This window comes from Capsicum annuum, chromosome 7, assembly GCF_002878395.1.
Source record: "Capsicum annuum cultivar UCD-10X-F1 chromosome 7, UCD10Xv1.1, whole genome shotgun sequence".
In the NCBI taxonomy this organism is placed as follows: domain Eukaryota; kingdom Viridiplantae; phylum Streptophyta; class Magnoliopsida; order Solanales; family Solanaceae; genus Capsicum; species Capsicum annuum.
The window spans coordinates 99873554-99888934 of NC_061117.1; the positions used below are offsets into that span (position 1 = coordinate 99873554).

Consider the following 15381-nt stretch of genomic DNA (forward strand, 5'->3'; position numbering starts at 1 on the left):
TTATTCTTTAATCTTTATCTTTCTTCCAATCAATTGTTATGAAGAACTTCGCCGCATGTGAAAAGATTATGAACAATCAAGGTAACTTTGCACCTTCTCTTCAGTATTTGAATTAGAGAATTTTCATAAAATTTTATTCAAACACAAAACTACTTATTTGATGACATAGAGCAATATTAGAATTATATTTTACATGTTAAAATGATGTAATACTAGAATTTTGTATTTAACTGGATGTGTTGTTATTGGTAAGGTAAAATGATTATGGTATTAGAGTAAAGAACTGAATATGGTTAATAAGAAGTCATTGATGATCTTTTCAATCTTCTTGATTTTTCATAAGATAATTTACTATTATTCTACTTGAGATAGAGTTTTTTTCTGTGAAAAATGAGTTCTGTTGGTCAAATAGGTTTACTTAATATCATCAATGTGTACTTCTACACTAGGAAAGAGAGGGCGAATCAGGAACTAAATCAGATGCATTGAATTTCTTTGCCATGACAAGCCTTTTGGTCAAAGATAAAGTTTATCATATTCTCTATATCAACAACTAGATGCCAGTCATAATAGAGGTCCTCTTGATTTTTCTTATCCATCATCCTTTCTCAGGAGTGGATTTTATTATCGAATCTAGGATTTTATTTTGTTTTATTTGAGTCTAGAGTAAGACTTTTCCTAATGATAGATTGGTAGACAAGTTTTTGGTTTAAAACAATGTTATCGTCTTATCGAGAGATAAACTATGGAAACCTGCTATGTGATTAGGTGTTCGACCTCCTATGGTTGACATTTAGCATGTTTGTCAACTGATATTTCAGCCATAATATTTAGTCCTAGGCATGTGCTTGGAAGGATTTGTGATTACTATATAGGCAAGAGTTTGGAAATCCTTCATTTTGCATATCAATAAAAGGAAGCTTGTGCAAATTTTGCTCTCTCTCTCTCTTTTGATTTTCTCCTCTACTTGCCTCATATCCATACTATTTTGTTGGATTTGTCTGCTGGTTTTCTGTTGCATACCCAGTGTAAAACTAACTAGAATTGGCGCAGAATGAGTTTAAGAAATCAGATCAGACTTTTCAATGACTTAAATTTAAAATATATAGAAGGCATCAAAATATGGTTTAATCTTGTGGTCTTAGACATGCTACATAAGAAATTAAAATTAAAGATCTGCCATAAAAGAATAGAGATATTCGTTTTGAAATGAACCAAAAAAAGTAAGACAAAATAAATTGAAATAGAGGGAGTAAACTATTTGACGCTTTGAATGGATAGGCATAAATTTCCCTGAAGTTTTGTCTACATTGTGTAAAGGTGTATCTGACGATGAAATGTTGGAGTTGGAGAAGAGTATGAAAGTAAAGCTAGTCTACCAACTAGGGACCTTTATCGGGTTTATAATGGTCAAGAACTAACAATTGAGGAGTCCATTGGAAGCATGCCTACAAATTTATTAGGCCTCATAGGAGGCTACTCCTTTTATGAACATTTGGTTAATGTATCTTTGTTTTCTTTACATCAAATGATTATAGAAATTAAATAATTTTTCATACTTCTTGAATTTGGCAATTGATTCAATTACGTTGTTGTAGCAGTCTCTTAAAGTTGTAATGAAATATTTTCTTTCTGAAATGTTCCAAAGGTCAACTTAATGTTAGTATGGGGAATCTCACAACAGATGGAGAAATAATTCCTATACCGAATGCCTTGATAAATTTGGTATATGATGTAAAGGAAACTCAACAACAAGATGTCTTGTTATTGTGGCCACATGAGCAAGTCTATCACTTGCAACATAGCATGATCAAAGTCTGTAAAGAAGGAAAAGTAAAAAGTATTAGTCTTTTTCCAGAAGTGAGCCTCCAGTTTGTTCTCTTGCTATTACAAATGGTGTAAAGGTAATTGTTCCGACTCCATAGAGCAAATAAAATAGATATTGCCTTTGTTAGTTGTTTTTGCTTTTAATTCCATTCTGTAGACTAGACTGACGGTTAAATCCTGACTGATTAATGTATCTTTATTGCCTTTACATCAAATGACTATACAAACTAAATAATTTATCGAACTTCCTGAATTCGGCCATTGATTCAAGTACGTTGTTATAGCAGTCTCTTGAAGCTGCAATGAAAGATTTTCTTTTTGAAATTCTCTAATGGTCAACTTTATGTTGGTATGGAGAATCTCACAACTAATGGAGAAATAGTTCCTGTACCGAATGCCTTGATAAATTTGGAATATGATATAAACATAACTCAACAACAAGATGTCGTGCTATTGTGGCCAGAGGACCAATTCCATCGCTTGCAACATGGCATGATCAAAGTCCGTCAAGAATGAAAAGTAAAAAGTATCAGTCTTTTTAAGAAGAGCCTCCAGTTTGTTCTCTTGCTGCTGCAAATGGTTTAAATGTAATTGCTCCGACTCCATAGAGCAAATAAAATAGATACTGCTCTTGTTAGTTGTTTTTGCTTTTAATTCCATTCTGTAGACTAGACTGATAATTAAATCATGTCAGGTTCACACTTCTTTCTGTGTTTGTCCCATTAGCAACATTCGAGGTGAAGATGAGAATTTTTTGTTTGCTTATTCTATCTGTATATCTTTTTCACTCAATGGATGTATAATAAATGAAATGACGTCCAATTCCTGTCAACTATATTGGAGATGTTGGACTGTGTTTATTTTTTGGTGAAGTTCTTAGGCAACTTAATGATTTTTTGGCCTTATTTGGACAACTTTGCTATGGTTTATCTTCTTTTCATATGTATTTTGAGAATCTTGTGTGGTTTTCGTATTTTTGTTTATGCTATTTTTAGCATTTGGAGAAAAATCTACAACCAATTCACTTTGGTCTTTCAATGACCATTGATCTTTGTTTTGATATGTTCTGCTTTATGGACTGATTTTACCTTTTGATAGTGACCACGACTTTAGCAGCCTACCTATATTAGTGTTTAGAGTAGGTTAGAATTCCACTTTGGTTGGGGAATAGATTGGTGGTTTGCTTACTGAGATTTGGACAATCCTCCCCCCATGAGCTAACTTTTTGGATTGAATTAAGCCAAGTTTCCATATCTTAACGCTCTACTAAATGGATGTGTAAAGGATATAAACCATTTTCCTGCTCAAAATAAATGTGTTTCAAACTATTGATTGAACATAGTGCATTGTGGAATCATCTGATTGAAAAATACGCAGACCCTTACATCATGCCAATGTCTCTTCTCTCTTTCTCTCTACATGTCTAACAATATATTGTGATTACCAGAAAAGAAGAGGCTATGAATTTGGTAGCAGTGGTTGGGAAAAAAAGAAAAGTGTTAGTGACAAGCAACATACATTTTTATATTTCTAAGAAAAAGAGTTCTTTATTATCCCTCTTCTTTCTCCACATCCCACGGAAAAAGCCCACGACTTTTTTGGAATTTGTTTGTCCAGTTAAAAGGAAACTTCTCCTGTAACTCTTTTGGAACATAATGTAAGTTAGGTTATTGAGACATATATTAGTCCTTTTAATTTTTATAAATGGGAGACTTTTAACTATGAATCAAGTCTAGAGTCTAACAAGGATATTGTGAAAATTTATAGTAATTCTTCAAACATGAAAATGCTACGAAAATTTTGCCTTAGATCTTATGTGTGACTTCAGAATTCACTTTACAAGATCGAATCCACTTCGCAAGTCTGCATTGAATTATGTAGGAGTGTCTCTTTACTTCCCGAATTTTATGGCCATATGTTACTTGTTTTCATGATATCACAACAGCAATGGACTCACCTATTTTTTCTCTAATATGGCTCCGCTGAGCAGTCCCTGATGCAGATAAAGCTAACGAACAATTCAAAATTTTGAAATATATGATAGGGGTGTTTATGCTCCAATGTACTAAATCTCAACTTATCAAGTCGGGGACTCTTGTATTGCCACCTCTTACTGAGATTACTGTGTAGGTTCATAGTTTACTCATTCGAAAAATAACATATGATTGCAGAAATTTGACTAAAGCTGGTAGAGGATATGACAACTTTAGATGGCTGTCAACGGTATATCATGTGGTTTTCTTATAGTTGCTTTTGTGAAGTTCTCGTAATATATTAGTAATTTTTGTTCTAGGATGGCACCATTGGTGGCCCTGCAAAAGAAGGTATTTATGTCCATATTAAGAAAGGAGCTAATCAGCTGCTAGCACTTACTTCTGGAGCACCCAATACTCGGTCATTGCAGAATATTGTATATACCTATCTTTTTGGCCAAGGAGTTTCTTCTTTGGGGTTTTGATGGCTTACAGATTGATGATTTTAACTTGTTCTTATCTTGTGATGAATTTCTAATGAGCTTTTTTGTGTCAATAGAAAACTACAACTAGAGGTTTCCTATTATGCATTATAAGTGGCTATAGAAAGCTTCTAAAGGTTATGAACACTCTTTAATAAGATATTGACATTTAACAGACAAAATTTTACATTGAAGTGGTGGTCTCGAGTTTACTACATCCTGAGCAGTTAGAGAAGCTATAGAGCTTCATTTTTAGGTTGAATACATGCTAAATCCTGGCCAGGATTATTAGCAGGTGTAAAATAAATAAAGCTAAGTTGATAACTGGAGGTCAGAATTAAGTTATGAGTCTTGGTTCTGGCCAAGAGAATGTTCAATTAGTAATCCATAAGTAATACATATGGAACAGTTGGAAGTCTAGAGCAGAAGCTTTTCAGGACATATGTTTGCATATTAAAACTACCTTATTGACATTGTCATATTAGTCATATAGAGGATGTATGCCTTCCACTTATGTCTATCTCACGGTAATTATGTCATTTGATGTTCGATATAAAAATCACCATTAATGTGTGACATGCTCGGTATAGTAGTATATTGTAATTAGATTAAGATGGTTAGTGTAATGACTGATAGGAACTAGATGCGGCTTTAGGGAATGGAGGCTTAAGAAGACTTTTTTCTTGCTTTCTAGACTCAATGGTGACGTTAAACTACCCTGTATGGGGTTACAGACTTAGATATATGGATTTTTCAAATTGCTTATTACAAAAGATAGACAGGAGAAAGTTGCTGAAAATTAACTTGAGGTATGAAATGTTGATCTTTCGTGCTTTTGAAAATTTCAAACACTTAGTAAAATTGTTCGGGGATCTTGATACTACTAACTGCAGGTTTCTTATATTTCAATAGATTTTTATACATTCTTTGCTATTCTCCAAAGTGATAACACTATTATTTCTCAGATGGAAAATCCATGGGAAATTGTCTGAAATGATATTTCATATCATATAAAATTCTATGGGAAGATCATTGAAGTAGCTGACAGGAGGAAGGAATGGGTTGGTGGAGAAGATATAACTGTTGTTGCCTATGATGTCCCAATACCATGATATAAAACAAAAACAATGATCAACCTTTGACTATGGTCAACAAAGCTAGCTGTACAAGCTTTTGATCTACGTGCTTTTAATGACGGAAACCACGCCAAAGCATATGAGGCTCACAAAAAGGCTGAAAAGGTGTACCTTTTTCTTTACCTTAATTGAGAAATTACTAAATGATATCTTTTTTTACAAGCATTTTTGGTCCTATTAATACCACATATTTCAGAGCATGAATGTTGCGGATTTACTACAAAATTTAGGTTATTCACCACAAGATTATTAAACACTTATTGTTACTATAACTTTACTCCACTTTCGTTTGTATGTTTTTCCAATATAGAAAGGTACCAATCCCATTCTCTCACTACGTTATCAATATCATTTCAATTGCTATATGGTGTTGTATTTATGAGTTTTATGAGGTTTCTTCTATTTCTCTTAATCTATGTCATTGTTTCTTGGTAATGTGAATTTGTTGAATACTTGTTAGTTTTTCTGCCTTTTTAACAGTTTCATGATGGATTTTGTTCTCACATGTCTGTAGTTGTGTCTTTTAAGTTTGAAAACAAACACATACACATCTCTAACTTTTCATTGTTTTTTATGTCTTTACTTCCAGTTTTTCAGTGGATCCCACGCCACATTCCCTATGCAGCGAACCAGGTTCTATTGACCATGTCCTTCGCTAACAGTAGTACTCTGTCTTACAATGTCTAACATCATATTGGTATTACCACCAACGTTCAGTGTTCTTATATTTAATTACTTCAGTATATAAAATCACGTATGGAGTGTTGTCCCTGTTGTAAAAAAAAATTAACTGGAATAAAAAGTGATACAAGGATCTTCAGTTCTTAACAGCATGATAATTTAAATTTTCATATTGAGATTACAGTACAATGCTTTAAAAATGATGATTCATCACATTTTCACATAAAAAAAATGTGATCATGCTACTCTTTCGCTTCCAATCGGATTAGGGACGTGATATAACTGGGATAGTTTCTTTGATAGATTTTTTGTTAAAAAATTATATGGTGCTTGACTTACCAAACTAGATTCAAATACATATGCCTACAGGTACGAAGATGGATCCATTCCTTGGTGGGACTTACGTAATCCGGAAGTCCCATTGACTTCAGTCAAGTTTCACCCAGAACCAGGAACATTATTCTACCATACATAGAACTTTTCTTAATGCACCTTTTCTATTCTATTTTCACACAACAGGTAAAAGTCATCTTGTTTTTTTCCTATAGTATTAAGCTTATGTATAGATGGATCATGCAAAGGTGGTCTTTCTGGAGCTGCTGATGAGAAAATTTTGATGTTTGCATTGGACCATTTTGCGGTAACTCCAACTTAATCTCTAATTGCAAGATATGCTATTGTTGGATGGTGCTGTTGATGTTCATCTATTTTTTACATAAACCCCTCCTATATCAAGAAGCTATTACTAAACGTCTTGATTGATGACTGATTTGAAGCTGAATGAAACTAATTTTGAGATGTTCATGCCTTAATGTTGTGAGGAAAATTTTGCTATGATGTTTGAACCTCATTATTAATATTCATCGACAAGTTGGTCATCTTTTATGATATTGTGTTTAAGATGTGAGTATGTGTATTTTCCCTATTGCAGTGTACACTGTCAAGGACAAACATTATCCATACTTAGTAAAGATATTTCTACAGATTGCAGCTATTACAATAGTTATTAGTTGTGTAAAGCTTTTCTTATGTATTTTATGTAGTTATTTATTTGCAGGTTTATTATCTGGGGAATGTAACTTTTACATTTTCTGTAAACCAGGGTTCTTGTTTGATCAGAAAAGAAATTGCTTTGGAGAGACCTAGCATAACTGGAACCTCAATCTGTCCTGACGGGAAAATCACTGCAACTGTTGGTTGGGATCAACAGTAGGGATCTTAGAGAATTTCAAATGGTCAATTTGTTCACATTGTGTCTGGTTTGGGTGTTATTGCACACCCTTTGGTCAATGAAAGAACATTTTCTATAAGCATGTGTATACTGTCCATGAAAGAACATAATATGACCATCCCTGCATTTCAGTTCTTCTTCTTGCAAATTTTTATAGATATTACTTTATTTTTATATCAATTAAAGTATTTGCAGGCATTACTTATTAGTAAGAATTTGAGAGTACATCAGGAAAAAGTTGGTTTCCAAGTTGGTTTTGTCATCCTCTTCAAATATCACAAGGCTTGCACTCATAATAAAATTACGCGTTAGGCCCATGCAAAGCATGGGCATACCTATCTAGTACATCTAGATCTGCCGTTAGGACGGGCGCGATGGGTCGGTTTTGACATGATTGAGCTAGATCCTTTGGACCTAGGAAATAGTGAATAGGGGAAATTACGTGGGCTCAGTACTTAAAAGACCAAAATTATGAAAAAATGGCACATTGCGTTCAGGGTGTGCAAAAATTGAATTAATCGATAAATCGAATTGAAAGAAAAAAATCATTGATTGTTGAGAGATCTCTACTAATTGCTATTGCATTCAAATTTGCTACTTAACTAAAAATAAAACAAATTTCTTTTAGTAATAATGTATTTAATTTACTTCTATTTACAATTTGTGTTGTCATTTATGCATGAAGTAGTGTATATATGAACATAAAAAAATAAGAAAGGGTAACTTATACAAATCCCATAAGTTCAGGAGCTACTAACATTTTTATCACAACTTTGTATAATTACATAAAATCTCATGAATCTCATTTCGTGATACATATTTTAAGTCTTGATACATAACGTCTTTGATACATTCCAGTCGATTAGTTAAATAAGTAAGGAACAAAATTGGATTTATTTAAGAGAGTAAATCATGGGAGAGAATCTCTGATACATATGTATGATACATATACATATACATATACATATACATATACATATACATATACATATACATATATCTAAGAATTCAAGCAAGATTTGTTAGTTGGCTTCGCATCATGGCTCAATTGTAAGTCTCATCTTATTGGCCAAAGAATATACTTATATACTAGTATATTGAGTACTTCCTACTATATATACATATATATATATATATATATATATATATATATATATCTAAGAATTCAAGAAAGATTTGTTAGTTGGCTTCGCATCATGGCTCAATGGTAAGTCTCATCTTATTGGCTAAAGAATATACTTATATACTAGTATATTGAGTACTGCCTACTCACCATAATAAAAAATTCAAGGTTTATCAATGGATGGAGTATAACAGTGAATTGAGGTTGGGTCTTCACCAATTGACACAACCCAAACCAGGTCTGGCCGTGTCGTGTATCTCAAGTCCCGTGTGGATCGGAGATATCTCCCTGTACCTAACCAACCCAAACACCACATACCCCAAAGTCGGATGAATTCCGAACATATAACAAAATAACATGTAATAGCTTAAGAAAGTTTTAATGTATGTCTATAACCGATCACCGATGATCGGCCAAACGACTGATCGACACCACTCAATAACCACAGTAGTCCAAATAAAGCCTTCTAAATAATGAAACAAAACTGAATACTAAGAAAATATTGGGACATGCCCTCGATAGTAGCCAAAAACCAAATACAAAGAAATAGTCAAAATGTAAAAGAAACCATAATCATGAAATGGGGTCTTCCGAAGTATGAAAGTTCACTGCTTCAATCTGACTCACTAGCTGATCCCGAATCCAAGTTACTGATCAGGAGATATGGAAGTATGGTCAGTTCCTGCATCGGGTGAGGATACCGCATTCGAAGATGGTTAGTGGTTGGAGTGATAACATGTAACTCAGGGGTAGAGGAACAAAATAATGCCATGATAACAGTTCAAAATCAGTACAACATCCAATACATCATATTATATGAAGTACATATATGTATACATAATATCATATGTTGAGATAGGGAACAAGGCTTAGCATCAACTTGAAAACCTTAACCTGGGTTGTGAAGCATTACCGTCATAAATCCACCCACAGGGCTATACAGATCCAGTGTTACCCCCTGGATAGGCCCCAGTACGTGTTAGCCACATAAACCGGAGATATTATAGATGACTGGTAATTCTCTTGTCCCCTTCACCCTCCATGATACATATACACGTATGTGCGCTTGGGGGATTCCCTTGTATCCCACAAGCACTTGGTCATCAAGACCAACGTTCATGTCGGCAAACACAAGTTTCCAGTATTAGTCCTTCGGACTCACACCTTCACGGCTAGCTAACACAACCCTTATTATTTCCCAATTAAAACATTTATCACATAACCCAACCACCAATTCCAGGAGTCAATTATTAAGTGGTGTCTTCATACCAACTATAGATTGCAAGCAATGTCATTAAGGCAACACTTAGGGATTCCTATGTACCCAGCAGACTCCATTATAAAAATAACTTAATGGATTCCCTTGTACCCCACAAGATTTTCAAGACCATTATCGTCTTATTAACCAATTAAGGCATGCATTAATGTCAATAAATAAATCAAATAGAGTGATAATATATACTCTAAAACCAATTATGCAAGTGGATTGAGGTTCTTACCAATTTTCACACCAAATCAATTAATTTAGGGATCTTTTTGTACCCCCATTGTCCATACCAATTTAGGGATTCCATTGTACCCATGTACACCCACCATCCCCATGTACCCTACAGTATTTACCAACCATCAGTTTAAGTAAAACAATTCATAAATATCATAGAAGAAGCATTTAAATAATTTACATTCAAAACCCTCAACCCATGGTTCAAATCCTAACATTAAAACCATGTAAACATTATCCACCTATTCCATCAAGAAAAATACAAGTATAGGGGAAGAGTAACATGCCTCAAATACCAAGAAGTTTGGGGAAGAAAAACCCTTGGAACCCTAGATGACCACCTCTCTTGGAACCCTAGCTTTAACTTGAATAAAAAATTTTAGAGAGTATTTTGGAAGTATGTGATAAAGAATAATAGACTAATGAAGTCCCAAGGATGCTTTTAAGTTGTGGGGTCTAAAGGTTTAAAATGGGAAATATCTAAAGAGCCCTCAGCTTAAAAGCTGAAAAAGTGTTGCCCTTGGCTAAGAGTCACCTATCAACTTGTAACCACACCTTACGACTCATCACCACGAGTCGTAACCAAAATAATCTCCCGGACCCCCACCCACTGTTGTCCTTGTGACTCAGTCAACTGAATCATTATGTAACCTTACGACTCATAGGGTCCAAATCGTATTCAGATAAAAACCCAATTGGGTGAACACTGGACATTCTATGATTTGATTACTATGACTTGTTATGAGTCTTTACAACTTGTGACTTTAAGTCGTAATGAAAACAGTGTCTTAGGCCAAACTTACTGGACACCTTATGACTAGGGTCACCTGACTCGTCAAGACACCTTACAACTGTAGGGTGAGTTGTTATCGAGGTAGTGATCTCAAAGCCCAAGAGATTTTCAAGGGCCAAAATTTGGGGCATTTCAATACTCCTCCACTTGGATCATTCATCCTCGAATGATGGGTCATGGCAATTGCTAACACAGTTTGACTCCATATACCTCTACTCGTACCTTAACAAAGGCAGAAAACAAAGATACTATAGAAATCATAATTTTCTTTAACAAAGACAAAAAAACAAAACATTAAGGAATACACATACCTCAAGCACACTTTTTCAAAACAGAAAACAAGAATGGATACTTGGACTTTATGTCTTCTTTGGTGTTCCAAGTAGCCTCTTCAACCTTGTGGTTCCTTCATAGAACCTTTACCAAAGCTACACCCTTTGTTCGTAGCCAACGAACTTGTCGATCCAACATCTCAACCTGGACTTCCTCATATGACAAGGAATCTGAAATACCAATATCCTTGATAGGCACAATCAGCGATGGATCGCCTATACACTTTCTTAACATCGACATGTGGAACACTGCGTGAATGTAACTCAAACTAGGAGGCAACTCCAACTCATATGTAATATTACCAACCCTCTTTGAGACTAATTATGGCCCGACATATTAGGGACTGAGATTTCCCTTCTTCCCAAATTACGTCACTCCCTTCATAGGAAACACCTTCAAGAACACCCAATCGCCAACCTCAAACTCTAACTCTCTATAACTCACATTTGTGTAGGACTTTTGGTGACTTTGGATAGGATTAAGCCTATCCTGAATCACCTTTATCTTCTCCATGACTTGGTAAATCAAGTCAGGGCCAAATAACTTATTTTAACCAATTTTAAACCACCCAATAGGAGATCTACACCTCCTACCGTACAAAGCCTTAAAAGAGGCTATCCCAATACTAGAGTGGTAGCTATTATTATATGCAAACTCTATAAGAGGAAAATGATCAACCCAACTACCACCATAGTCAATCACATAAGCTTTAAGCATATCTTTCAATATCTAAATAGTCCTTTTTGTTTATCCATCCGATTGTGGGTGGAAAGAGTACTAAGGCTCACTTTAGTTCCCAAACCTCTTTGAAACAAATGCCAAAAGTGTGATGAGAATTGAGTACCACAATCTGACATGATAGAAACAGGCGCCCCATACAACTTTATAATTTCCTCAATAAACAACTTGGCATTATTCTCAGAAGAGAAATTCGTCCTTACTGACAAAAAGTAAGCAGACTTAGTCATCTTATCCACGATGACTCAAATAAAATCAAACTTATTTTGAGATCGAGAAAGAAAGTAACGAAATCCATATTAATCGCTTCCCACTTCCACACATGCAACTCAATTTCTTGATATAATCGTTTGGGCCGCAAGTGCTCAGCTTTCACTTGTTGACATATCATGCATTTAGCCATAAAACTGGCTACATCCCACTTCATATTGTTCCACTAATAAATCTCCTTAAGATCATGATACATCTTCTTCGAACCAGGATGAATGGCATAGCATAATTTATAAGCCTCAGCCAAGATCCTCTCCAAACCCATCTACATAGGGAACACATAATCGGCCTTGGTACCTCAGGATACCATCGCCACTAATTTCAAAAGTTATAACCTTTTATTGTCCTAGATCTTTCTTAATCTTCATTAAGACAGGATCTTGTACTTACTTCTCCTTTATTTCAGTACCAAGAGATGATTGTGCCATCTTTTGTACAAGCACACCACCACCTTTAGAGTCCAAGAGACAAACTCCAAGGTTAGCCAAATGGTAAATATCTTTTATCAATTCTCGCTTATCCTCATCCATATGATCTAGACTCCTTATGGATAACCTGCTAAGAGATCAGGAACCATATTAGCTTTACCTGGGTGGTAATGGAAACTCATGTCATTGTCTTTCAGCAACTCTAGCCATCTCCTTTGCCTGAGATTCAACTTCTTCTAGTTGAACACATATTGCAGGCTCTTATGATCAGAAAATCTGTCTATATGGACTCCATACTAATAGTGACGCCAAATATTCAATACAAACACCACAACCAACAACTCAAAATCATGAATTGGATAATTCTTCTTATGGACTTTCAACTTCCTAGAAGAATAAGCCACACCCTACCATGATGCATCAATATATAACCAAGTCCCATACGGGAAGTATTACAATAAACCATAAATCCATCAGTGCCCGAGACAGAGTCAACATCGGTGCTAAAGTTAACTTCTCCTTCAGCTTCTCAAAATTACCCTTGCAAGTATCAGACCATGAGAATTTCACCTTCTTCTGAGTCAATTTAGTCAAAGGGGCCGCAATAGAAAAGAAACTTTCTACAAACCTTCTGTAATAACAGGATAAACCCAAAAAGCTTTGGATTTTAATTTTAGTCATGAGCCTAGGCTATTACCTAACCACTGCAACTTTCTGTGGATCCACCATGATCCTTTCACTAGACACAACGTGACCTTGATAAGTCATAATGTCCAACCAGAACTCATATTTCTAAAATTTGGCATATAAATATTGATTTTTCAAGGTCTGCAATAATATGCGGAGGTGATCAGCATGGTCCTCTTTACTCTTAGAGTATAACAGAATATCATCTATAAATATGATGATGAACAAATCCAGAAACTGACGAAAGACCCTATTTATCGAATTCATAAATGCTTCTGGAGCATTGGTTAACCTAAAAGACATGACCAAGACCTTAAAATGCCCATATCAGGTACAAAAGTTAGTCTTAGGGATATCCACTTCCCTAATATTTAACTGATTATAACCAGACCAAAGATCGATCTTAGAGAAAGACTTAGCACCCTGAAGCTGATAAAATAAATCACTTATCCTTAGAAGAGGGTACTTATTCTTTACTATCACCTTTTTTAGCTGCCGGTAATCAATACACATCCGAAGGGAACCATTCTTCTTAAGCACGAACAGAACAGGTGCACCCCATGGGGACACACTAGAAAGGAAAAAACCTTTATCTTGCAGATTTTTCAACTACTTCTTCAGTTCATTCAACTCAGCTGGAGCCATTCTGTAAGCTGGGATATAAAGAGGATGAGTGTCCTGAACAAAGTCAATCCCAAAATCAATCTCTCTATCAGGAGGAATATTAGGAAGATCTTCAGGGAACACCTCGACAAATTCGCAGATCGTAGGGATACTTTACGAAGAAGGTCCTTTAGATATAAAATCTTTAACATGCACTAAGTGATAGAGGTATCCCTTAAAAACTAACATCTGGGCCCAAAGATATGAGATAAACCTTTCCTTAGGCACTAGGGAACTACCTTCCCACTCAATAACCTATTAATTAGAAAAATTAAAGTTGACCTTATGGGTCCGACAATCTAAGGAAGCATAGCATGAATGCAACTAGTCCATCCCTAATATGACATCGAAATCAATCATGTCTAATTTAAATAGATCCACCAAATTCTCTTTACTACCCACTGATACCACACAACCCCTATAGACCCTTTTAGCCACCATAGAGTCACCCACGAGGGTAGAAACAAAAAAGGGGTTTGAAATATACTCGAAACTAAAACCAAAATGCACAATGACAAATAGGATCACATAAAAAAGAGTGGAACCCGGATCAAGTAAATTGTACACATCATGGGAAAAGAGTTTCAATATACCAGTAACAACATCAGGAAATGCCTCAAACTCCTGATGGGTAGTAAGAGCATAGAGATAGTTCCAAGCAGTGCCGAAGCCAGATGGGGCATCCTTTGGTATAGGAGCTTATGAAGAGATAACAAGAACTTTTTTCGCCCCAGAAGCATCCTTACCCACAGGACTATTTCTAAGTATATGCCTTGGCTGGCCACACTTGAAGTACCTGTACCTCTCCTTATCATAAAAACCATGATGCATTTGATCGTATAATCTACAGAGAGGACATGATAGAGCTGATTGGGCCCTACTAGCTTAAGATTGGATACCATGTTCCCTAGAGCCATCGCTACCCTAAAAACATCGGTCACCCAATGACTTTAGGTAAGGGTCACTAGCCATCGAGTAGGACCCAAAATTCCCTACTTATTTTTAGACCACTTTCCACCATTTCTACATATAAACCACAAATCGAGAAATATCCATTCCTTGATCAATAAGGCATCCTTACTCTCCAAAATCAAGTCTTAGGATAACATAGAAGCAAACTTTCTCATTTTAGCTCTCATGCTAGACACCAACTCCGGAGCATACTGAGATAACTGATGGAATTTCAAGGCATAATCCTTGACTGTCATCCTTCTTTGCTTCAAATTGACAAACTCTTCTGCTTTCGCCTCCCTTAACTCTTGAGGAAAGAAGTGGTCCAGAAAAGTACTAGACAAATTATCCATACGGTAGAATCAGTATCTTCACCTCTCAACTACTCCTATTTTTCATACCACTAGTATGCCACATTCTTTAATTGGTAGGCATCGATTCTACGCCCACAACATCTAAAGCATGTATCATGCAGAAGATCTTTTCCATCTCATTAATAAAATACTAAAGATCTTCCTAAACTTTAGAGCCAGTTAAAATAAGGGATTCAATCTCATGAATGGG

General features: G+C 35.4%; 1 pseudogene; it reads left to right on the top strand.

Moving 5' to 3' along the window:
- Positions 1-1265: 1265 nt before the first annotated feature.
- On the top strand, positions 1266-4524 carry LOC124885750 (annotated as a pseudogene).
- Positions 4525-15381: the final 10857 nt, after the last annotated feature.